Here is a 26,885-nt window from a genome sequence, read left to right as displayed (position 1 = left end):
TGACTAACAATTCAGCTGACCTTTATTCGTCATTTCATGTGCAGCATTGCGCTCTTCCACCTTATGCGTTTCGACGTCACTGACGTCTTGTTCATAGGTGAGCGTGATTATGAAAACCAAGTGGTGTGTGCCTGCCAATTCCTTCAGGTCCCAGAATGCACCGACAATGTTTAGGGAACGTGCAACTTTATTCATATTACTGCTTAATAGCGTCATTTTGAAACATTTTGCATTGTTGTCCCAAGTTCATGCTTTCATTAAATTGCTGCTTAGTGCTGGTTGCTGCTGCATGATGTAAAATATTTGCTGTTTCTGCACTGTTCCAAAGAGAGGAGACACCCTCTCTCATCCCCCTTTCTCCTTCGTCCTTGCCAATTACTGCGGTGCGTCCATTTGAGCTGGCAAGTGTCGAGGAGCGGTCCATGCCTCCTCAGTAAACATCGCCTGAAACAGTTCCGCTTTGCTGGGGGCCACCGGTCCTGCAGAGCGGGCTCTGAACCAGGAACGGAGATCCTGGAAAAATGCGGGTAGAACCACGAACAACAAAAGAGCCCCACAGTGACTAACAATTCAGCTGACCTTTATTCGTCATTTCATGTGCAGCATTGCGCTCTTCCACCTTACGCGTTTCGACGTCACTGACGTCTTGTTCACAGGTGAGCGTGATTATGAAAACCAAGTGGTGTGTGCCTGCCAATTCCTTCAGGTCCCAGAATGCACCAGCAATGTTTAGGGAACGTGCAAGTTGATTCATATTATTGCTTAATAGCGTCATTTTCAAAATTTTGCATTGTTGTCCCAAGTTCATGCTTTTATTAAATTGCTGCTTAGTGCTGGTTGCTGCTGCATGATGTAAAATAGTTGCAGTTTCTGCACTGTTCCAAAGAGAGGAGACACCCTCTCTCATCCCCCTTTCTCCTTCTTCCTTGCCAATTACTGCGGTGCGTCTATTTGAGCTGGCAAGTGGCGAGGAGCGGTCCATGCCCCCTCAGTAAACATCGCCTGAAACAGTTCCGCTTTGCTGGGGGCCACCGGTCCTGCAGGGCGGGCTCTGAACCAGGAACCGAGATCCTGGAAAAATGCGGGTAGAACCACGAACAACAAAAGAGCCCCACAGTGACTGACGATTCAGCTGACCTTTATTCGTCATTTCATGTGCAGCATTGCGCTCTTCCACCTTACGTGTTTCGACGTCACTGACGTCTTGTTCACAGTTGAGCGTGATTATGAAAACCAAGTGGTGTGTGCCTGCCAATTCCTTCAGGTCCCAGAATGCACCAACAATGTTTAGGGAACGAGCAAGTTGATTCATATTACTGCTTAGTAGCGTCATTTTCAAACATTTTGCATTGTTGTCCCAAGTTCATGCTTTCATTAAATTGCTGCTTAGTGCTGGTTGCTGCTGCATGATGTAAAATAGTTGCCGTTTCTGCACTGTTCCAAAGAGAGGAGACACCCTCTCTCATCCCCCTTTCTCCTTCGTCCTTGCCAATTACTGCGGTGCGTCCATTTGAGCTGGCAAGTGGCGAGGAGCGATCCATGCCCCCTCAGTAAACATCGCCAGAAACAGTTCCGCTTTGCTGGGGGCCACCTGTCCTGCAGGGCGGGCTCTGAACCAGGAACGGAGATCCTGGAAAAATGTGGGTAGAACCACGAACAACAAAAGAGCCCCACAGTGACTGACGATTCTGCTGACCTTTATTCGTCATTTCATGTGCAGCATTGCGCTCTTCCACCTTACGCGTTTTGGCGTCACTGACGTCTTGTTCACCGGTGAGCGTGATTATGAAAACCAAGTGGTGTGTGCCTGCCAATTCCTTCAGGTCCCAGAATGCACCAACAATGTTTAGGGAACGTGCAAGTTGATTCATATTACTGCTTAATAGCGTCATTTTCAAACATTTGCATTGTTGTCCCAAGTTCATGCTTTCATTAAATTGCTGCTTAGTGCTGGTTGCTGCTGCATGATGTAAAATAGTTGCAGTTTCTGCACTGTTCCAAAGAGAGGAGACACCCTCTCTCATCCCCCTTTCTCCTTCGTCCTTGCCAATTACTGCGGTGCGTCCATTTGAACTGGCAAGTGGCGAGGAGCGGTCCATGCCCCCTCAGTAAACATCGCCTGAAACAGTTCCGCTTTGCTGGGGGCCACCGGTCCTGCAGGGCGGGCTCCGAACCAGGAACGGAGATCCTGGAAAAATACGGGTAGAACTACGAACAACAAAAGAGCCCCACAGTGACTGACGATTCAGCTGACCTTTATTCGTCATTTAATGTGCAGCATTGCGCTCTTCCACCTTACGCGTTTCGACGTCACTGACGTCTTGTTCATAGGTGAGCGTGATTATGAAAACCAAGTGGTGTGTGCCTGCCAATTCCTTCAGGTCCCAGAATGCACCAACAATGTTTAGGGAACGTGCAAGTTGATTCATATTACTGCTTAATAGCGTCATTTTCAAACATTTTGCATTGTTGTCCCAAGTTCATGCTTTCAATAAATTGCTGCTTAGTGCTGGTTGCTGCTGCATGATGTAAAATAGTTGCTGTTTCTGCACTGTTCCAAAGAGAGTAGACACCCTCTCTCATCCCCCTTTCTCCTTTGTCCTTGCCAATTACTGCGGTGCATCCATTTGAGCTGGCAAGTGTCGAGGAGCGGTCCATGCCCCCTCAGTAAACATCGCCTGAAACAGTTCAGCTTTGCTGGGAGCCACCGGTCCTGCAGAGCGGGCTCTGAACCAGGAACGGAGATCCTGGAAAAATGCGGGTAGAACCACAAACAACAAAAGAGCCCCACAGTGACTGACGATTCAGCTGACCTTTATTCGTCATTTCATGTGCAGCATTGCGCTCTTCCACCTTACGCGTTTCGACGTCACTGACGTCTTGTTCACAGGTGAGCGTGATTATGAAAACCAAGTGATGTGTGCCTGCCAATTCCTTCAGGTCCCAGAATGCACCAACAATGTTTAGGGAACGTGCAAGTTGATTCATATTACTGCTTAATAGCGTCATTTTCAAACATTTTGCATTGCTGTCCCAAGTTCATGCTTTCATTAAATTGCTGCTTAGTGCTGGTTGCTGCTGCATGATGTAAAATAGTTGCCATTTCTGCACTGTTCCAAAGAGAGGAGACACCCTCTCTCATCCCCCTTTCTCCTTCGTCCTTGCCAATTACTGCGGTGCATCCATTTGAGCTGGCAAGTGGCGAGGAGCGGTCCATACCCCCTCAGTAAACATCGCCTGAAACAGTTCCGCTTTGCTGGTGGCCACCGGTCCTGCAGGGCGGGCTCCGAACCAGGAACGGAGATCCTGGAAAAATACGGGTAGAACTACGAACAACAAAAGAGCCCCACAGTGACTGACGATTCAGCTGACGTTTATTCGTCATTTCATGTGCAGCATTGCGCTCTTCCACCTTACGCGTTTCGACGTCACTGACGTCTTGTTCACAGGTGAGCGTGATTATGAAAACCAAGTGGTGTGTGCCTGCCACTTCCTTCAGGTCCCAGAATGCACCAACAATGTTTAGGGAACGTGCAAGTTGATTCATATTACTGCTTAATAGCATCATTTTCAAACATTTTGCATTGTTGTCCCAAGTTCATGTTTTCATTAAATTGCTGCTTAGTGCTGGTTGCTGCTGCATGATGTAAAATAGTTGCCGTTTCTGCACTGTTCCAAAGAGAGGAGACACCCTCTCTCATCCCCCTTTCTCCTTCGTCCTTGCTAATTACTGCGGTGCGTCCATTTGAGCTGGCAAGTGGCGAGGAGCGGTCCATGCCCCCTCAGTAAACATCGCCTGAAACAGTTCCGCTTTGCTGGGGGCCACCGGTCCTGCAGGGCGGGCTCTGAACCAGGAACGGAGATCCTGGAAAAATGCGGGTAGAACCACGAACAACAAAAGAGCCCCACAGTGACTGACGATTCTGCTGACCTTTATTCGTCATTTCATGTGCAGTATTGCGCTCTTCCACCTTACGCGTTTCGACGTCACTGACGTCTTGTTCATAGGTGAGCGTGATTATGAAAACCAAGTGGTGTGTGCCTGCCAATTCCTTCAGGTCCCAGAATGCACCAACAATGTTTAGGGAACGTGCAAGTTGATTCGTATTACTGCTTAATAGCATCATTTTCAAACATTTTGCATTGTTGTCCAAAGTTCATGCTTTCATTAAATTGCTGCTTAGTGCTGGTTGCTGCTGCATGATGTAAAATAGTTGCTGTTTCAGCACTGTTCCAAAGAGAGGAGACACCCTCTCTCATCCCCCTTTCTCCTTCGTCCTTGCCAATTACTGCGGTGCGTCCATTTGAGCTGGCAAGTGTCGAGGAGCGGTCCATGCCTCCTCAGTAAACATCGCCTGAAACAGTTCCGCTTTGCTGGGGGCCATTGGTCCTGCAGAGCGGGCTCTGAACCAGGAACGGAGATCCTGGAAAAATGCGGGTAGAACCATGAACAACAAAAGAGCCCCACAGTGACTAACAATTCAGCTGACCTTTATTCGTCATTTCATGTGCAGCATTGCGCTCTTCCACCTTACGCGTTTCGACGTCACTGACGTCTTGTTCACAGGTGAGCGTGATTATGGAAACCAAGTGGTTTGTGCCTGCCAATTCCTTCAGGTCCCAGAATGCACCAACAATGTTTAGGGACCGTGCAAGTTGATTCATATGATTGCTTAATAGCGTCATTTTCAAACATTTTGCATTGTTGTCCCAAGTTCATGCTTTCATTAAATTGCTGCTTAATGCTGGTTGCTGCTGCATGATGTAAAATAGTTGCTGTTTCTGCACTGTTCCAAAGAGAGGAGACACCCTCTCTCATCCCCCTTTCTCCTTCGTCCTTGCCAATTACTGCGGTGCGTCCATTTGAGCTGGCAAGTGTCGAGGAGCGGTCCATGCCCCCTCAGTAAACATCGTCTGAAACAGTTCCGCTTTGCTGGGGGCCACCGGTCCTGCAGGGCGGGCTCTGAACCAGGAACGGAGATCCTGGAAAAATGCGGGTAGAAACACGAACAACAAAAGAGCCCCACAGTGACTGACGATTCAGCTGACCTTTATTCGTCATTTCATGTGCAGCATTGCGCTCTTCCACCTTACGCGTTTCGACGTCACTGACGTCTTGTTCACAGGTGAGCGTGATTATGAAAACCAAGTGGTGTGTGCCTGCCAATACCTTCAAGTCCCAGAATGCACCAACAATGTTTAGGAAACGTGCAAGTTGATTCATATTACTACTTAATAGCGTCATTTTCAAACATTTTGCATTGTTGTCCCAAGTTCATGCTTTCATTAAATTGCTGCTTAGTGCTGGTTGCTGCTGCATGATGTAAAATAGTTGCTGTTTCTGCACTGTTCCAAAGAGAGGAGACACCCTCTCTCATCCCCCTTTCTCCTTCGTCCTTGCCAATTACTGCGGTGAGTCCATTTGAGCTGGCAAGTGTCGAGGAGCGGTCCATGCCTCCTCAGTAAACATCGCCTGAAACAGTTCCGCTTTGCTGGGGGCCACCGGTCCTGCAGAGCGGGCTCTGAACCAGGAACGGAGATCCTGGAAAAATGCGGGTAGAACCACAAACAACAAAAGAGCCCCACAGTGACTAACAATTCAGCTGACCTTTATTCGTCATTTCATGTGCAGCATTGCGCTCTTCCACCTTACGCGTTTCGACGTCACTGACGTCTTGTTCACAGGTGAGCGTGATTATGAAAACCAAGTGGTGTGTGCCTGCCAATTCCTTCAGGTCCCAGAATGCACCAGCAATGTTTAGGGAACGTGCAAGTTGATTCATATTATTGCTTAATAGCGTCATTTTCAAAATTTTGCATTGTTGTCCCAAGTTCATGCTTTTATTAAATTGCTGCTTAGTGCTGGTTGCTGCTGCATGATGTAAAATAGTTGCCGTTTCTGCACTGTTCCAAAGAGAGGAGACACCCTCTCTCATCACCCCTTTCTCCTTCGTCCTTGCCAATTACTGCGGTGCGTCCATTTGAGCTGGCAAGTGGCGAGGAGCGGTCCATGCCCCCTCAGTAAACATCACCTGAAACAGTTCCGCTTTGCTGGGGGCCACCGGTCCTGCAGGGCGGGCTCTGAACCAGGAACGGAGATCCTGGAAAAATGCGGGTAGAACCACAAACAACAAAAGAGCCCTACAGTGACTGACGATTCAGCTGACCTTTATTCGTAATTTCATGTGCAGCATTGCGCTCTTCCACCTTACGCGTTTCGACGTCACTGACGTCTTGTTCACAGGTGAGCGTGATTATGAAAACCAAGTGATGTGTGCCTGCCAATTCCTTCAGGTCCCAGAATGCACCATCAATGTTTAGGGAACGTGCAAGTTGATTCATATTACTGCTTAATACCGTCATTTTCAAACATTTTGCATTGCTGTCCCAAGTTCATGCTTTCATTAAATTGCTGCTTAGTGCTGGTTGCTGCTGCATGATGTAAAATAGTTGCAGTTTCTGCACTGTTCCAAAGAGAGGAGACACCCTCTCTTATCCCCCTTTCTCCTTCGTCCTTGCCAATTACTGCGGTGCGTCCATTTGAGCTGGCAAGTGGCGAGGAGCGGTCCATACCTCCTCAGTAAACATCGCCTGAAACAGTCCCGCTTTGCTGGGGGCCACCGGTCCTGCAGGGCGGGCTCCGAACCAGGAACGGAGATCCTGGAAAAATACGGGTAGAACTACGAACAACAAAAGAGCCCCACAGTGACTAACGATTCAGCTGACCTTTATTCGTCATTTCATGTGTAGCATTGCGCTCTTCCACCTTACGCGTTTCGACGTCACTGACGTCTTGTTCACAGGTGAGCGTGATTATGAAAACCAAGTGGTGTGTGCCTGCCAATTCCTTCAGGTCCCAGAATGCACCAACAATGTTTAGGGAACGTGCAAGTTGATTCATATTACTGCTTAATAGCATCATTTTCAAACATTTTGCATTGTTGTCCCAAGTTCATGCTTTCATTAAATTGCTGCTTAGTGCTGGTTGCTGCTGCATGATGTAAAATAGTTGCCGTTTCTGCACTGTTCCAAAGAGAGGGGACACCCTCTCTCATCCCCCTTTCTCCTTCGTCCTTGCTAATTACTGCGGTGCGTCCATTTGAGCTGGCAAGTGGCGAGGAGCGGTCCATGCCTCCTCAGTAAACATTGCCTGAAACAGTTCCGCTTTGCTGGGGGCCACCGGTCCTGCAGAGCGGGCTCTGAACCAGGAACGGAGATCCTGGAAAAATGCGGGTAGAACCACGAACAACAAAAGAGCCCCACAGTGACTAACAATTCAGCTGACCTTTATTCGTCATTTCATGTGCAGCATTGCGCTCTTCCACCTTACGCGTTTCGACGTCACTGACGTCTTGTTCACAGGTGAGCGTGATTATGAAAACCAAGTGGTGTGTGCCTGCCAATTCCTTCAGGTCCCAGAATGCACCAGCAATGTTTAGGGAACGTGCAAGTTGATTCATATTATTGCTTAATAGCGTCATTTTCAAAATTTTGCATTGTTGTCCCAAGTTCATGCTTTTATTAAATTGCTGCTTAGTGCTGGTTGCTGCTGCATGATGTAAAATAGTTGCCGTTTCTGCACTGTTCCAAAGAGAGGAGACACCCTCTCTCATCCCCCTTTCTCCTTCGTCCTTGCCAATTACTGCGGTGCGTCCATTTGAGCTGGCAAGTGGCGAGGAGCGGTCCATGCCCCCTCAATAAACATCGCCTGAAACAGTTCCGCTTTGCTGGGGGCCACCGGTCCTGCAGGGCGGGCTCCGAACCAGGAACGGAGATCCTGGAAAAATACGGGTAGAACTACGAACAACAAAAGAGCCCCACAGTGACTGACGATTCAGCTGACCTTTATTCGTCATTTAATGTGCAGCATTGCGCTCTTCCACCTTACGCGTTTCGACGTCACTGACGTCTTGTTCATAGGTGAGCGTGATTATGAAAACCAAGTGGTGTGTGCCTGCCAATTCCTTCAGGTCCCAGAATGCACCAACAATGTTTAGGGAACGTGCAAGTTGATTCATATTACTGCTTAATAGCGTCATTTTCAAACATTTTGCATTGTTGTCCCAAGTTCATGCTTTCAATAAATTGCTGCTTAGTGCTGGTTGCTGCTGCATGATGTAAAATAGTTGCTGTTTCTGCACTGTTCCAAAGAGAGGAGACACCCTCTCTCATCCCCCTTTCTCCTTTGTCCTTGCCAATTACTGCGGTGCATCCATTTGAGCTGGCAAGTGTCGAGGAGCGGTCCATGCCCCCTCAGTAAACATCGCCTGAAACAGTTCAGCTTTGCTGGGAGCCACCGGTCCTGCAGAGCGGGCTCTGAACCAGGAACGGAGATCCTGGAAAAATGCGGGTAGAACCACAAACAACAAAAGAGCCCCACAGTGACTGACGATTCAGCTGACCTTTATTCGTCATTTCATGTGCAGCATTGCGCTCTTCCACCTTACGCGTTTCGACGTCACTGACGTCTTGTTCACAGGTGAGCGTGATTATGAAAACCAAGTGATGTGTGCCTGCCAATTCCTTCAGGTCCCAGAATGCACCAACAATGTTTAGGGAACGTGCAAGTTGATTCATATTACTGCTTAATAGCGTCATTTTCAAACATTTTGCATTGCTGTCCCAAGTTCATGCTTTCATTAAATTGCTGCTTAGTGCTGGTTGCTGCTGCATGATGTAAAATAGTTGCCATTTCTGCACTGTTCCAAAGAGAGGAGACACCCTCTCTCATCCCCCTTTCTCCTTCGTCCTTGCCAATTACTGCGGTGCATCCATTTGAGCTGGCAAGTGGCGAGGAGCGGTCCATACCCCCTCAGTAAACATCGCCTGAAACAGTTCCGCTTTGCTGGTGGCCACCGGTCCTGCAGGGCGGGCTCCGAACCAGGAACGGAGATCCTGGAAAAATACGGGTAGAACTACGAACAACAAAAGAGCCCCACAGTGACTGACGATTCAGCTGACGTTTATTCGTCATTTCATGTGCAGCATTGCGCTCTTCCACCTTACGCGTTTCGACGTCACTGACGTCTTGTTCACAGGTGAGCGTGATTATGAAAACCAAGTGGTGTGTGCCTGCCACTTCCTTCAGGTCCCAGAATGCACCAACAATGTTTAGGGAACGTGCAAGTTGATTCATATTACTGCTTAATAGCATCATTTTCAAACATTTTGCATTGTTGTCCCAAGTTCATGTTTTCATTAAATTGCTGCTTAGTGCTGGTTGCTGCTGCATGATGTAAAATAGTTGCCGTTTCTGCACTGTTCCAAAGAGAGGAGACACCCTCTCTCATCCCCCTTTCTCCTTCGTCCTTGCTAATTACTGCGGTGCGTCCATTTGAGCTGGCAAGTGGCGAGGAGCGGTCCATGCCCCCTCAGTAAACATCGCCTGAAACAGTTCGTCTTTGCTGGGGGCCACCGGTCCTGCAGGGCGGGCTCTGAACCAGGAACGGAGATCCTGGAAAAATGCGGGTAGAACCACGAACAACAAAAGAGCCCCACAGTGACTGACGATTCTGCTGACCTTTATTCGTCATTTCATGTGCAGTATTGCGCTCTTCCACCTTACGCGTTTCGACGTCACTGACGTCTTGTTCATAGGTGAGCGTGATTATGAAAACCAAGTGGTGTGTGCCTGCCAATTCCTTCAGGTCCCAGAATGCACCAACAATGTTTAGGGAACGTGCAAGTTGATTCGTATTACTGCTTAATAGCATCATTTTCAAACATTTTGCATTGTTGTCCAAAGTTCATGCTTTCATTAAATTGCTGCTTAGTGCTGGTTGCTGCTGCATGATGTAAAATAGTTGCTGTTTCAGCACTGTTCCAAAGAGAGGAGACACCCTCTCTCATCCCCCTTTCTCCTTCGTCCTTGCCAATTACTGCGGTGCGTCCATTTGAGCTGGCAAGTGTCGAGGAGCGGTCCATGCCTCCTCAGTAAACATCGCCTGAAACAGTTCCGCTTTGCTGGGGGCCATTGGTCCTGCAGAGCGGGCTCTGAACCAGGAACGGAGATCCTGGAAAAATGCGGGTAGAACCATGAACAACAAAAGAGCCCCACAGTGACTAACAATTCAGCTGACCTTTATTCGTCATTTCATGTGCAGCATTGCGCTCTTCCACCTTACGCGTTTCGACGTCACTGACGTCTTGTTCACAGGTGAGCGTGATTATGGAAACCAAGTGGTTTGTGCCTGCCAATTCCTTCAGGTCCCAGAATGCACCAACAATGTTTAGGGACCGTGCAAGTTGATTCATATGATTGCTTAATAGCGTCATTTTCAAACATTTTGCATTGTTGTCCCAAGTTCATGCTTTCATTAAATTGCTGCTTAATGCTGGTTGCTGCTGCATGATGTAAAATAGTTGCTGTTTCTGCACTGTTCCAAAGAGAGGAGACACCCTCTCTCATCCCCCTTTCTCCTTCGTCCTTGCCAATTACTGCGGTGCGTCCATTTGAGCTGGCAAGTGTCGAGGAGCGGTCCATGCCCCCTCAGTAAACATCGTCTGAAACAGTTCCGCTTTGCTGGGGGCCACCGGTCCTGCAGGGCGGGCTCTGAACCAGGAACGGAGATCCTGGAAAAATGCGGGTAGAAACACGAACAACAAAAGAGCCCCACAGTGACTGACGATTCAGCTGACCTTTATTCGTCATTTCATGTGCAGCATTGCGCTCTTCCACCTTACGCGTTTCGACGTCACTGACGTCTTGTTCACAGGTGAGCGTGATTATGAAAACCAAGTGGTGTGTGCCTGCCAATACCTTCAAGTCCCAGAATGCACCAACAATGTTTAGGAAACGTGCAAGTTGATTCATATTACTACTTAATAGCGTCATTTTCAAACATTTTGCATTGTTGTCCCAAGTTCATGCTTTCATTAAATTGCTGCTTAGTGCTGGTTGCTGCTGCATGATGTAAAATAGTTGCTGTTTCTGCACTGTTCCAAAGAGAGGAGACACCCTCTCTCATCCCCCTTTCTCCTTCGTCCTTGCCAATTACTGCGGTGAGTCCATTTGAGCTGGCAAGTGTCGAGGAGCGGTCCATGCCTCCTCAGTAAACATCGCCTGAAACAGTTCCGCTTTGCTGGGGGCCACCGGTCCTGCAGAGCGGGCTCTGAACCAGGAACGGAGATCCTGGAAAAATGCGGGTAGAACCACAAACAACAAAAGAGCCCCACAGTGACTAACAATTCAGCTGACCTTTATTCGTCATTTCATGTGCAGCATTGCGCTCTTCCACCTTACGCGTTTCGACGTCACTGACGTCTTGTTCACAGGTGAGTGTGATTATGAAAACCAAGTGGTGTGTGCCTGCCAATTCCTTCAGGTCCCAGAATGCACCAGCAATGTTTAGGGAACGTGCAAGTTGATTCATATTATTGCTTAATAGCGTCATTTTCAAAATTTTGCATTGTTGTCCCAAGTTCATGCTTTTATTAAATTGCTGCTTAGTGCTGGTTGCTGCTGCATGATGTAAAATAGTTGCCGTTTCTGCACTGTTCCAAAGAGAGGAGACACCCTCTCTCATCACCCCTTTCTCCTTCGTCCTTGCCAATTACTGCGGTGCGTCCATTTGAGCTGGCAAGTGGCGAGGAGCGGTCCATGCCCCCTCAGTAAACATCACCTGAAACAGTTCCGCTTTGCTGGGGGCCACCGGTCCTGCAGGGCGGGCTCTGAACCAGGAACGGAGATCCTGGAAAAATGCGGGTAGAACCACAAACAACAAAAGAGCCCTACAGTGACTGACGATTCAGCTGACCTTTATTCGTAATTTCATGTGCAGCATTGCGCTCTTCCACCTTACGCGTTTCGACGTCACTGACGTCTTGTTCACAGGTGAGCGTGATTATGAAAACCAAGTGATGTGTGCCTGCCAATTCCTTCAGGTCCCAGAATGCACCATCAATGTTTAGGGAACGTGCAAGTTGATTCATATTACTGCTTAATACCGTCATTTTCAAACATTTTGCATTGCTGTCCCAAGTTCATGCTTTCATTAAATTGCTGCTTAGTGCTGGTTGCTGCTGCATGATGTAAAATAGTTGCAGTTTCTGCACTGTTCCAAAGAGAGGAGACACCCTCTCTTATCCCCCTTTCTCCTTCGTCCTTGCCAATTACTGCGGTGCGTCCATTTGAGCTGGCAAGTGGCGAGGAGCGGTCCATACCTCCTCAGTAAACATCGCCTGAAACAGTCCCGCTTTGCTGGGGGCCACCGGTCCTGCAGGGCGGGCTCCGAACCAGGAACGGAGATCCTGGAAAAATACGGGTAGAACTACGAACAACAAAAGAGCCCCACAGTGACTAACGATTCAGCTGACCTTTATTCGTCATTTCATGTGTAGCATTGCGCTCTTCCACCTTACGCGTTTCGACGTCACTGACGTCTTGTTCACAGGTGAGCGTGATTATGAAAACCAAGTGGTGTGTGCCTGCCAATTCCTTCAGGTCCCAGAATGCACCAACAATGTTTAGGGAACGTGCAAGTTGATTCATATTACTGCTTAATAGCATCATTTTCAAACATTTTGCATTGTTGTCCCAAGTTCATGCTTTCATTAAATTGCTGCTTAGTGCTGGTTGCTGCTGCATGATGTAAAATAGTTGCCGTTTCTGCACTGTTCCAAAGAGAGGGGACACCCTCTCTCATCCCCCTTTCTCCTTCGTCCTTGCTAATTACTGCGGTGCGTCCATTTGAGCTGGCAAGTGGCGAGGAGCGGTCCATGCCTCCTCAGTAAACATTGCCTGAAACAGTTCCGCTTTGCTGGGGGCCACCGGTCCTGCAGAGCGGGCTCTGAACCAGGAACGGAGATCCTGGAAAAATGCGGGTAGAACCACGAACAACAAAAGAGCCCCACAGTGACTAACAATTCAGCTGACCTTTATTCGTCATTTCATGTGCAGCATTGCGCTCTTCCACCTTACGCGTTTCGACGTCACTGACGTCTTGTTCACAGGTGAGCGTGATTATGAAAACCAAGTGGTGTGTGCCTGCCAATTCCTTCAGGTCCCAGAATGCACCAGCAATGTTTAGGGAACGTGCAAGTTGATTCATATTATTGCTTAATAGCGTCATTTTCAAAATTTTGCATTGTTGTCCCAAGTTCATGCTTTTATTAAATTGCTGCTTAGTGCTGGTTGCTGCTGCATGATGTAAAATAGTTGCCGTTTCTGCACTGTTCCAAAGAGAGGAGACACCCTCTCTCATCCCCCTTTCTCCTTCGTCCTTGCCAATTACTGCGGTGCGTCCATTTGAGCTGGCAAGTGGCGAGGAGCGGTCCATGCCCCCTCAATAAACATCGCCTGAAACAGTTCCGCTTTGCTGGGGGCCACCGGTCCTGCAGGGCGGGCTCTGAACCAGGAACGGAGATCCTGGAAAAATGCGGGTAGAACCATGAACAACAAAATAGCCCCACAGTGACTGACGATTCAGCTGACCTTTATTCGTCATTTCATGTGCAGCATTGCGCTCTTCCACCTTACGCGTTTCAACGTCACTGACGTCTTGTTCACAGGTGAGCGTGATTATGAAAACCAAGTGGTTTGTGCCTGCCAATTCCTTCAGGTCCCAGAATGCATCAACAATGTTTAGGGACCGTGCAAGTTGATTCATATGATTGCTTAATAGCGTCATTTTTAAACATTTTGCATTGTTGTCCCAAGTTCATGCTTTCATTAAATTGCTGCTTAGTGCTGGTTGCTGCTGCATGATGTAAAATAGTTGCTGTTTCTGCACTGTTCCAAAGAGAGGAGACACCCTCTCTCATCCCCCTTTCTCCTTCGTCCTTGCCAATTACTGCGGTGCGTCCATTTGAGCTGGCAAGTGTCGAGGAGCGGTCCATGCCCCCTCAGTAAACATCGTCTGAAACAGTTCCGCTTTGCTGGGGGCCACCGGTCCTGCAGGGCGGGCTCTGAACCAGGAACGGAGATCCTGGAAAAATGCGGGTAGAACCACGAACAACAAAAGAGCCCCACAGTGACTGACGATTCTGCTGACCTTTATTCGTCATTTCATGTGCAGCATTGCGCTCTTCCACCTTACGCATTTCGACGTCACTGACGTCTTGTTCACAGGTGAGCGTGATTATGAAAACCAAGTGGTGTGTGCCTGCCAATTCCTTCAGGTCCCAGAATGCAACAACAATGTTTAGGGAACGTGCAAGTTGATTCATATTACTGCCTAATAGCGTCATTTTCAAACATTTGCATTGTTGTCCCAAGTTCATGCTTTCATTAAATTGCTGCTTAGTGCTGGTTGCTGCTGCATGATGTAAAATAGTTGCCGTTTCTGCACTGTTCCAAAGAGAGGAGACACCCTCTCTCATCCCCCTTTCTCCTTCGTCCTTGCCAATTACTGCGGTGCGTCCATTTGAGCTGGCAAGTGGCGAGGAGCGGTCCATGCCCCCTCAGTAAACATCGCCTGAAACAGTTCCGCTTTGCTGTGGGCCACCGGTCCTTCAGGGCGGGCTCTGAACCAGGAACGGAGATCCTGGAAAAATGCGGGTAGAACCACGAACAACAAAATAGCCCCACAGTGACTGACGATTCAGCTGACCTTTATTCGTCATTTCATGTGCAGCATTGCGCTCTTCCACCTTACGCGTTTCGACGTCACTGACGTCTTGTTCACAGGTGAGCGTGATTATGAAAACCAAGTGGTTTGTGCCTGCCAATTCCTTCAGGTCCCAGAATGCACCAACAATGTTTAGGGACCGTGCAAGTTGATTCATATGATTGCTTAATAGCGTCATTTTTAAACATTTTGCATTGTTGTCCCAAGTTCATGCTTTCATTAAATTGCTGCTTAGTGCTGGTTGCTGCTGCATGATGTAAAATAGTTGCTGTTTCTGCACTGTTCCAAAGAGAGGAGACACCCTCTCTCATCCCCCTTTCTCCTTCGTCCTTGCCAATTACTGCGGTGCGTCCATTTGAGCTGGCAAGTGTCGAGGAGCGGTCCATGCCCCCTCAGTAAACATCGTCTGAAACAGTTCCGCTTTGCTGGGGGCCACCGGTCCTGCAGGGCGGGCTCTGAACCAGGAACTGAGATCCTGGAAAAATGCGGGTAGAACCACGAACAACAAAAGAGCCCCACAGTGACTGACGATTCAGCTGACCTTTATTTGTCATTTCATGTGCAGCATTGCGCTCTTCCACCTTACGCGTTTCGACGTCACTGACGTCTTGTTCACAGGTGAGCGTGATTATGAAAACCAAGTGGTGTGTGCCTGCCAATTCCTTCAAGTCCCAGAATGCACCAAAATTGTTTAGGGAACGTGGAAGTTGATTCATATTACTACTTAATAGCGTAATTTTCAAACATTTTGCATTGTTGTCCCAAGTTCATGCTTTCATTAAATTGCTGCTTAGTGCTGGTTGATGCTGCATGATGTAAAATAGTTGCTGTTTCTGCACTGTTCCAAAGAGAGGAGACACCCTCTCTCATCCCCCTTTCTCCTTCGTCCTTGCCAATTACTGCGGTGCGTCCATTTGAGCTGGCAAGTGGCGAGGAGCGGTCCATGCCCCCTCAATAAACATCGCCTGAAACAGTTCCGCTTTGCTGGGGGCCACCGGTCCTGCAGGGCGGGCTCTGAACCAGGAACGGAGATCCTGGAAAAATGCGGGTAGAACCATGAACAACAAAATAGCCCCACAGTGACTGACGATTCAGCTGACCTTTATTCGTCATTTCATGTGCAGCATTGCGCTCTTCCACCTTACGCGTTTCAACGTCACTGACGTCTTGTTCACAGGTGAGCGTGATTATGAAAACCAAGTGGTTTGTGCCTGCCAATTCCTTCAGGTCCCAGAATGCATCAACAATGTTTAGGGACCGTGCAAGTTGATTCATATGATTGCTTAATAGCGTCATTTTTAAACATTTTGCATTGTTGTCCCAAGTTCATGCTTTCATTAAATTGCTGCTTAGTGCTGGTTGCTGCTGCATGATGTAAAATAGTTGCTGTTTCTGCACTGTTCCAAAGAGAGGAGACACCCTCTCTCATCCCCCTTTCTCCTTCGTCCTTGCCAATTACTGCGGTGCGTCCATTTGAGCTGGCAAGTGTCGAGGAGCGGTCCATGCCCCCTCAGTAAACATCGTCTGAAACAGTTCCGCTTTGCTGGGGGCCACCGGTCCTGCAGGGCGGGCTCTGAACCAGTAACGGAGATCCTTGAAAAATGCGGGTAGAACCACGAACAACAAAAGAGCCCCACAGTGACTGACGATTCTGCTGACCTTTATTCGTCATTTCATGTGCAGCATTGCGCTCTTCCACCTTACGCATTTCGACGTCACTGACGTCTTGTTCACAGGTGAGCGTGATTATGAAAACCAAGTGGTGTGTGCCTGCCAATTCCTTCAGGTCCCAGAATGCAACAACAATGTTTAGGGAACGTGCAAGTTGATTCATATTACTGCCTAATAGCGTCATTTTCAAACATTTGCATTGTTGTCCCAAGTTCATGCTTTCATTAAATTGCTGCTTAGTGCTGGTTGCTGCTGCATGATGTAAAATAGTTGCCATTTCTGCACTGTTCCAAAGAGAGGAGACACCCTCTCTCATCCCCCTTTCTCCTTCGTCCTTGCCAATTACTGCGGTGCGTCCATTTGAGCTGGCAAGTGGCGAGGAGCGGTCCATGCCCCTTCAGTAAACATCGCCTGAAACAGTTCCGCTTTGCTGTGGGCCACCGGTCCTTCAGGGTGGGCTCTGAACCAGGAACGGAGATCCTGGAAAAATGCGGGTAGAACCAGGAACAACAAAATAGCCCCACAGTGACTGACGATTCAGCTGACCTTTATTCGTCATTTCATGTGCAGCATTGCGCTCTTCCACCTTACGCGTTTCGACGTCACTGACGTCTTGTTCACAGGTGAGCGTGATTATGAAAACCAAGTGGTTTGTGCCTGCCAATTCCTTCAGGTCCCAGAATGCACCAACAATGTTTAGGGACCGTGCAAGTTGATTCATATGATTGCTTAATAGCGTCATTTTTAAACATTTTGCATTGTTGTCCCAAGTTCATGCTTTCATTAAATTGCTGCTTAGTGCTGGTTGCTGCTGCATGATGTAAAATAGTTGCTGTTTCTGCACTGTTCCAAAGAGAGGAGACACCCTCTCTCATCCCCCTTTCTCCTTCGTCCTTGCCAATTACTGCGGTGCGTCCATTTGAGCTGGCAAGTGTCGAGGAGCGGTCCATGCCCCCTCAGTAAACATCGTCTGAAACAGTTCCACTTTGCTGGGGGCCACCGGTCCTGCAGGGCGGGCTCTGAACCAGGAACTGAGATCCTGGAAAAATGCGGGTAGAACCACGAACAACAAAAGAGCCCCACAGTGACTGACGATTCAGCTGACCTTTATTTGTCATTTCATGTGCAGCATTGCGCTCTTCCACCTTACGCGTTTCGACATCACTGACGTCTTGTTCACAGGTGAGCGTGATTATGAAAATCAAGTGGTGTGTGCCTGCCAATTCCTTCAAGTCCCAGAATGCACCAACAATGTTTAGGGAACGTGCAAGTTGATTCATATTACTACTTAATAGCGTAATTTTCAAACATTTTGCATTGTTGTCCCAAGTTCATGCTTTCATTAAATTGCTGCTTAGTGCTGGTTGCTGCTGCATGATGTAAAATAGTTGCTGTTTCTGCACTGTTCCAAAGAGAGGAGACACCCTCTCTCATCCCCCTTTCTCCTTCGTCCTTGCCAATTACTGCGGTGCGTCCATTTGAGCTGGCAAGTGGCGAGGAGCGGTCCATGCCCCCTCAGTAAACATCGCCTGAAACAGTTCCGCTTTGCTGTGGGCCACCGGTCCTTCAGGGCGGGCTCTGAACCAGGAACGGAGATCCTGGAAAAATGCGGGTAGAACCACGAACAACAAAATAGCCCCACAGTGACTGACGATTCAGCTGACCTTTATTCGTCATTTCATGTGCAGCATTGCGCTCTTCCACCTTACGCGTTTCGACGTCACTGACGTCTTGTTCACAGGTGAGCGTGATTATGAAAACCAAGTGGTTTGTGCCTGCCAATTCCTTCAGGTCCCAGAATGCACCAACAATGTTTAGGGACCGTGCAAGTTGATTCATATGATTGCTTAATAGCGTCATTTTTAAACATTTTGCATTGTTGTCCCAAGTTCATGCTTTCATTAAATTGCTGCTTAGTGCTGGTTGCTGCTGCATGATGTAAAATAGTTGCTGTTTCTGCACTGTTCCAAAGAGAGGAGACACCCTCTCTCATCCCCCTTTCTCCTTCGTCCTTGCCAATTACTGCGGTGCGTCCATTTGAGCTGGCAAGTGTCGAGGAGCGGTCCATGCCCCCTCAGTAAACATCGTCTGAAACAGTTCCGCTTTGCTGGGGGCCACCGGTCCTGCAGGGCGGGCTCTGAACCAGGAACTGAGATCCTGGAAAAATGCGGGTAGAACCACGAACAACAAAAGAGCCCCACAGTGACTGACGATTCAGCTGACCTTTATTTGTCATTTCATGTGCAGCATTGCGCTCTTCCACCTTACGCGTTTCGACGTCACTGACGTCTTGTTCACAGGTGAGCGTGATTATGAAAACCAAGTGGTGTGTGCCTGCCAATTCCTTCAAGTCCCAGAATGCACCAACAATGTTTAGGGAACGTGCAAGTTGATTCATATTACTACTTAATAGCGTAATTTTCAAACATTTTGATTGTTGTCCCAAGTTCATGCTTTCATTAAATTGCTGCTTAGTGCTGGTTGCTGCTGCATGATGTAAAATAGTTGCTGTTTCTGCACTGTTCCAAAGAGAGGAGACACCCTCGTTCATCCCCCTTTCTCCTTCGTCCTTGCCAATTACTGCGGTGCGTCCATTTGAGCTGGCAAGTGTCGAGGAGCGGTCCATGCCCCCTCAGTAAACATCGTCTGAAACAGTTCCGCTTTGCTGGGGGCCACCGGTCCTGCAGGGCGGGCTCCGAACCAGGAACGGAGATCCTGGAAAAATGCAGGTAGAACCACGAACAACAAAAGAGCCCCACAGTGACTGACGATTCAGCTGACCTTTATTCGTCATTTCATGTGCAGCATTGCGCTCTTCCACCTTACGCGTTTCGACTCCACTGACGTCTTGTTCACAGGTGAGCGTGATTATGAAAACCAAGTGGTGTGTGCCAGCCAATTCCTTCAAGTCCCAGAATGCACCAACAATGTTTAGGGAACGTGCAAGTTGATTCATATTACTACTTAATAGCGTAATTTTCAAACATTTTGATTGTTGTCCCAAGTTCATGCTTTCATTAAATTGCTGCTTAGTGCTGGTTGCTGCTGCATGATGTAAAATAGTTGCTGTTTCTGCACTGTTCCAAAGAGAGGAGACACCCTCTCTCATCCCCCTTTCTCCTTCGTCCTTGCCAATTACTGCGGTGCGTCCATTTGAGCTGGCAAGTGGCGAGGAGCGGTCCATGCCCCCTCAATAAACATCGCCTGAAACAGTTCCGCTTTGCTGGGGGCCACCGGTCCTGCAGGGCGGGCTCTGAACCAGGAACGGAGATCCTGGAAAAATGCGGGTAGAACCATGAACAACAAAATAGCCCCACAGTGACTGACGATTCAGCTGACCTTTATTCGTCATTTCATGTGCAGCATTGCGCTCTTCCACCTTACGCGTTTCAACGTCACTGACGTCTTGTTCACAGGTGAGCGTGATTATGAAAACCAAGTGGTTTGTGCCTGCCAATTCCTTCAGGTCCCAGAATGCATCAACAATGTTTAGGGACCGTGCAAGTTGATTCATATGATTGCTTAATAGCGTCATTTTTAAACATTTTGCATTGTTGTCCCAAGTTCATGCTTTCATTAAATTGCTGCTTAGTGCTGGTTGCTGCTGCATGATGTAAAATAGTTGCTGTTTCTGCACTGTTCCAAAGAGAGGAGACACCCTCTCTCATCCCCCTTTCTCCTTCGTCCTTGCCAATTACTGCGGTGCGTCCATTTGAGCTGGCAAGTGTCGAGGAGCGGTCCATGCCCCCTCAGTAAACATCGTCTGAAACAGTTCCGCTTTGCTGGGGGCCACCGGTCCTGCAGGGCGGGCTCTGAACCAGTAACGGAGATCCTGGAAAAATGCGGGTAGAACCACGAACAACAAAAGAGCCCCACAGTGACTGACGATTCTGCTGACCTTTATTCGTCATTTCATGTGCAGCATTGCGCTCTTCCACCTTACGCATTTCGACGTCACTGACGTCTTGTTCACAGGTGAGCGTGATTATGAAAACCAAGTGGTGTGTGCCTGCCAATTCCTTCAGGTCCCAGAATGCAACAACAATGTTTAGGGAACGTGCAAGTTGATTCATATTACTGCCTAATAGCGTCATTTTCAAACATTTGCATTGTTGTCCCAAGTTCATGCTTTCATTAAATTGCTGCTTAGTGCTGGTTGCTGCTGCATGATGTAAAATAGTTGCCATTTCTGCACTGTTCCAAAGAGAGGAGACACCCTCTCTCATCCCCCTTTCTCCTTCGTCCTTGCCAATTACTGCGGTGCGTCCATTTGAGCTGGCAAGTGGCGAGGAGCGGTCCATGCCCCTTCAGTAAACATCGCCTGAAACAGTTCCGCTTTGCTGTGGGCCACCGGTCCTTCAGGGCGGGCTCTGAACCAGGAACGGAGATCCTGGAAAAATGCGGGTAGAACCACGAACAACAAAATAGCCCCACAGTGACTGACGATTCAGCTGACCTTTATTCGTCATTTCATGTGCAGCATTGCGCTCTTCCACCTTACGCGTTTCGACGTCACTGACGTCTTGTTCACAGGTGAGCGTGATTATGAAAACCAAGTGGTTTGTGCCTGCCAATTCCTTCAGGTCCCAGAATGCACCAACAATGTTTAGGGACCGTGCAAGTTGATTCATATGATTGCTTAATAGCGTCATTTTTAAACATTTTGCATTGTTGTCCCAAGTTCATGCTTTCATTAAATTGCTGCTTAGTGCTGGTTGCTGCTGCATGATGTAAAATAGTTGCTGTTTCTGCACTGTTCCAAAGAGAGGAGACACCCTCTCTCATCCCCCTTTCTCCTTCGTCCTTGCCAATTACTGCGGTGCGTCCATTTGAGCTGGCAAGTGTCGAGGAGCGGTCCATGCCCCCTCAGTAAACATCGTCTGAAACAGTTCCGCTTTGCTGGGGGCCACCGGTCCTGCAGGGCGGGCTCTGAACCAGGAACTGAGATCCTGGAAAAATGCGGGTAGAACCACGAACAACAAAAGAGCCCCACAGTGACTGACGATTCAGCTGACCTTTATTTGTCATTTCATGTGCAGCATTGCGCTCTTCCACCTTACGCGTTTCGACGTCACTGACGTCTTGTTCACAGGTGAGCGTGATTATGAAAATCAAGTGGTGTGTGCCTGCCAATTCCTTCAAGTCCCAGAATGCACCAACAATGTTTAGGGAACGTGCAAGTTGATTCATATTACTACTTAATAGCGTAATTTTCAAACATTTTGCATTGTTGTCCCAAGTTCATGCTTTCATTAAATTGCTGCTTAGTGCTGGTTGCTGCTGCATGATGTAAAATAGTTGCTGTTTCTGCACTGTTCCAAAGAGAGGAGACACCCTCTCTCATCCCCCTTTCTCCTTCGTCCTTGCCAATTACTGCGGTGCGTCCATTTGAGCTGGCAAGTGGCGAGGAGCGGTCCATGCCCCCTCAGTAAACATCGCCTGAAACAGTTCCGCTTTGCTGTGGGCCACCGGTCCTTCAGGGCGGGCTCTGAACCAGGAACGGAGATCCTGGAAAAATGCGGGTAGAACCACGAACAACAAAATAGCCCCACAGTGACTGACGATTCAGCTGACCTTTATTCGTCATTTCATGTGCAGCATTGCGCTCTTCCACCTTACGCGTTTCGACGTCACTGACGTCTTGTTCACAGGTGAGCGTGATTATGAAAACCAAGTGGTTTGTGCCTGCCAATTCCTTCAGGTCCCAGAATGCACCAACAAAGTTTAGGGACCGTGCAAGTTGATTCATATGATTGCTTAATAGCGTCATTTTTAAACATTTTGCATTGTTGTCCCAAGTTCATGCTTTCATTAAATTGCTGCTTAGTGCTGGTTGCTGCTGCATGATGTAAAATAGTTGCTGTTTCTGCACTGTTCCAAAGAGAGGAGACACCCTCTCTCATCCCCCTTTCTCCTTCGTCCTTGCCAATTACTGCGGTGCGTCCATTTGAGCTGGCAAGTGTCGAGGAGCGGTCCATGCCCCCTCAGTAAACATCGTCTGAAACAGTTCCGCTTTGCTGGGGGCCACCGGTCCTGCAGGGCGGGCTCTGAACCAGGAACTGAGATCCTGGAAAAATGCGGGTAGAACCACGAACAACAAAAGAGCCCCACAGTGACTGACGATTCAGCTGACCTTTATTTGTCATTTCATGTGCAGCATTGCGCTCTTCCACCTTACGCGTTTCGACGTCACTGACGTCTTGTTCACAGGTGAGCGTGATTATGAAAACCAAGTGGTGTGTGCCTGCCAATTCCTTCAAGTCCCAGAATGCACCAACAATGTTTAGGGAACGTGCAAGTTGATTCATATTACTACTTAATAGCGTCATTTTCAAACATTTTGCATTGTTGTCCCAAGTTCATGCTTTCATTAAATTGCTGCTTAGTGCAGGTTGCTGCTGCATGATGTAAAATAGTTGCCATTTCTGCACTGTTCCAAAGAGAGGAGACACCCTCTCTCATCCCCCTTTCTCCTTTGTCCTTGCCAATTACTGCGGTGCATCCATTTGAGCTGGCAAGTGTCGAGGAGCGGTCCATGCCCCCTCAGTAAACATCGCCTGAAACAGTTCAGCTTTGCTGGGAGCCACCGGTCCTGCAGAGCGGGCTCTGAACCAGGAACGGAGATCCTGGAAAAATGCGGGTAGAACCACAAAGAACAAAAGAGCCCCACAGTGACTGACGATTCAGCTGACCTTTATTCGTCATTTCATGTGCAGCATTGCGCTCTTCCACCTTACGCGTTTCGACGTCACTGACGTCTTGTTCACAGGTGAGCGTGATTATGAAAACCAAGTGATGTGTGCCTGCCAATTCCTTCAGGTCCCAGAATGCACCAACAATGTTTAGGGAACGTGCAAGTTGATTCATATTACTGCTTAATAGCGTCATTTTCAAACATTTTGCATTGCTGTCCCAAGTTCATGCTTTCATTAAATTGCTGCTTAGTGCTGGTTGCTGCTGCATGATGTTAAATAGTTGCCATTTCTGCACTGTTCCAAAGAGAGGAGACACCCTCTCTCATCCCCCTTTCTCCTTCGTCCTTGCCAATTACTGCGGTGCATCCATTTGAGCTGGCAAGTGGCGAGGAGCGGTCCATACCCCCTCAGTAAACATCGCCTGAAACAGTTCCGCTTTGCTGGTGGTCACCGGTCCTGCAGGACGGGCTCCGAACCAGGAACGGAGATCCTGGAAAAATACGGGTAGAACTACGAACAACAAAAGAGCCCCACAGTGACTGACGATTCAGCTGACGTTTATTCGTCATTTCATGTGCAGCATTGCGCTCTTCCACCTTACGCGTTTCGACGTCACTGACGTCTTGTTCACAGGTGAGCGTGATTATGAAAACCAAGTGGTGTGTGCCTGCCACTTCCTCTAGGTCCCAGAATGCACCAACAATGTTTAGGGAACGTGCAAGTTGATTCATATTACTGCTTAATAGCATCATTTTCAAACATTTTGCATTGTTGTCCCTAGTTCATGCTTTCATTAAATTGCTGCTTAGTGCTGGTTGCTGCTGCATGATGTAAAATAGTTGCCGTTTCTGCACTGTTCCAAAGAGAGGAGACACCCTCTCTCATCCCCCTTTCTCCTTCGTCCTTGCTAATTACTGCGGTGCGTCCATTTGAGCTGGCAAGTGGCGAGGAGCGGTCCATGCCCCCTCAGTAAACATAGCCTGAAACAGTTCCGCTTTGCTGGGGGCCACCGGTCCTGCAGGGCGGGCTCTGAACCAGGAACGGAGATCCTGGAAAAATGCGGGTAGAACCCCGAACAACAAAAGAGCCCCACAGTGACTGACGATTAAGCTGACCTTTATTCGTCATTTCATTTGCAGCATTGCGCTCTTCCACCTTACGCGTTTCGACGTCACTGACGTCTTGTTCATAGGTGAGCGTGATTATGAAAACCAAGTGGTGTGTGCCTGCCAATTCCTTCAGGTCCCAGAATGCACCAACAATGTTTAGGGAACGTGCAAGTTGATTCGTATTACTGCTTAATAGCGTCATTTTCAAACATTTTGCATTGTTGTCCCAAGTTCATGCTTTCATTAAATTGCTGCTTAGTGCTGGTTGCTGCTGCATGACGTAAAATAGTTGCTGTTTCTGCACTGTTCCAAAGAGAGGAGACACCCTCTCTCATCCCCCTTTCTCCTTCGTCCTTGCCAATTACTGCGGTGCGTCCATTTGAGCTGGCAAGTGTCGAGGAGCGGTCCATGCCTCCTCAGTAAACATCGCCTGAAACAGTTCCGCTTTGCTGGGGGCCATTGGTCCTGCAGAGCGGTCTCTGAACCAGGAACGGAGATCCTGGAAAAATGCGGGTAGAACCATGAACAACAAAAGAGCCCCACAGTGACTAACAATTCAGCTGACCTTTATTCGTCATTTCATGTGCAGCATTGCGCTCTTCCACCTTACGCGTTTCGACGTCACTGACGTCTTGTTCACAGGTGAGAGTGATTATGCAAACCAAGTGGTTTGTGCCTGCCAATTCCTTCAGGTCCCAGAATGCACCAACAATGTTTAGGGACCGTGCAAGTTGATTCATATGATTGCTTAATAGCGTCATTTTCAAACATTTTGCATTGTTGTCCCAAGTTCATGCTTTCATTAAATTGCTGCTTAATGCTGGTTGCTGCTGCATGATGTAAAATAGTTGCTGTTTCTGCACTGTTCCAAAGAGAGGAGACACCCTCTCTCATCCCCCTTTCTCCTTCGTCCTTGCCAATTACTGCGGTGCGTCCATTTGAGCTGGCAAGTGTCGAGGAGCGGTCCATGCCCCCTCAGTAAACATCGTCTGAAACAGTTCCGCTTTGCTGGGGGCCACCGGTCCTGCAGGGCGGGCTCTGAACCAGGAACGGAGATCCTGGAAAAATGCGGGTAGAAACACGAACAACAAAAGAGCCCCACAGTGACTGACGATTCAGCTGACCTTTATTCGTCATTTCATGTGCAGCATTGCGCTCTTCCACCTTACGCGTTTCGACGTCACTGACGTCTTGTTCACAGGTGAGCGTGATTATGAAAACCAAGTGGTGTGTGCCTGCCAATTCCTTCAAGTCCCAGAATGCACCAACAATGTTTACGAAACGTGCAAGTTGATTCATATTACTACTTAATAGCGTCATTTTCAAACATTTTGCATTGTTGTCCCAAGTTCATGCTTTCATTAAATTGCTGCTTAGTGCTGGTTGCTGCTGCATGATGTAAAATAGTTGCTGTTTCTGCACTGTTCCAAAGAGAGGAGACACCCTCTCTCATCCCCCTTTCTCCTTCGTCCTTGCCAATTACTGCGGTGAGTTCATTTGAGCTGGCAAGTGTCGAATGAGCGGTCCATGCCCCCTCAGTAAACATCGTCTGGAACAGTTCCGCTTTGCTGGGGGCCACCGGTCCTGCAGGGCGGGCTGTGAACCAGGAACGGAGATCCTGGAAAAATGCGGGTAGAACCACGAACAACAAAAGAGCCCCACAGTGACTGACGATTCAGCTGACCTTTATTCGTCATTTCATCTGCAGCATTGCGCTCTTCCACCTTACGCGTTTCGACGTCACTGACGTCTTGTTCACAGGTGAGCGTGATTATGAAAACCAAGTGGTGTGTGCCTGCCAATTCCTTCAAGTCCCAGAATGCACCAACAATGTTTAGGGACCGTGCAAGTTGATTCATATGATTGCTTAATAGCGTCATTTTTAAACATTTTGCATTGTTGTCCCAAGTTCATGCTTTCATTAAATTGCTGCTTAGTGCTGGTTGCTGCTGGATGATGTAAAATAGTTGCTGTTTCTGCACTGTTCCAAAGAGAGGAGACACCCTCTCTCATCCCCCTTTCTCCTTCGTCCTTGCCAATTACTGCGGTGCGTCCATTTGAGCTGGCAAGTGTCGAGGAGCGGTCCATGCCCCCTCAGTAAACATCGTCTGAAACAGTTCCGCTTTGCTGGGGGCCACCGGTCCTGCAGGGCGGGCTCTGAACCAGGAACGGAGATCCTGGAAAAATGCGGGTAGAACCACGAACAACAAAAGAGCCCCACAGTGACTGACGATTCTGCTGACCTTTATTCGTCATTTCATGTGCAGCATTGCGCTCTTCCACCTTACGCGTTTCGACGTCACTGACGTCTTGTTCACAGGTGAGCGTGATTATGAAAACCAAGTGGTGTGTGCCTGCCAATTCCTTCAGGTCCAAGAATGCACCAACAATGTTTAGGGAACGTGCAAGTTGATTCATATTACTGCTTAATAGCATCATTTTCAAACATTTTGCATTGTTGTCCCAAGTTCATGCTTTCATTAAATTGCTGCTTAGTGCTGGTTGCTGCTGCATGATGTAAAATAGTTGCCGTTTCTGCACTGTTCCAAAGATAGGGGACACCCTCTCTCATCCCCCTTTCTCCTTCGTCCTTGCTAATTACTGCGGTGCGTCCATTTGAGCTAGCAAGTAGCGAGGAGCGGTCCACGCCCCTCAGTAAACATCGCCTGAAACAGTTCCGCTTTGCTGGGGGCCACCGGTCCTGCAGGGCGGGCTCTGAACCAGGAACGGTGATCCTGGAAAAATGCGGGTAGAACCACGAACAACAAAAGAGCCCCACAGTGACTGACGATTCAGCTGACCTTTATTCGTCATTTCATGTGCAGCATTGCGCTCTTCCACCT

This window comes from Lissotriton vulgaris, unplaced genomic scaffold (genome assembly GCF_964263255.1).
Source record: "Lissotriton vulgaris unplaced genomic scaffold, aLisVul1.2 SCAFFOLD_988, whole genome shotgun sequence".
Lineage (NCBI taxonomy): Eukaryota > Metazoa > Chordata > Amphibia > Caudata > Salamandridae > Lissotriton > Lissotriton vulgaris.
The sequence above is the reverse complement of the archived record's forward strand: the minus strand, read 5'-3'. Positions refer to the sequence as shown.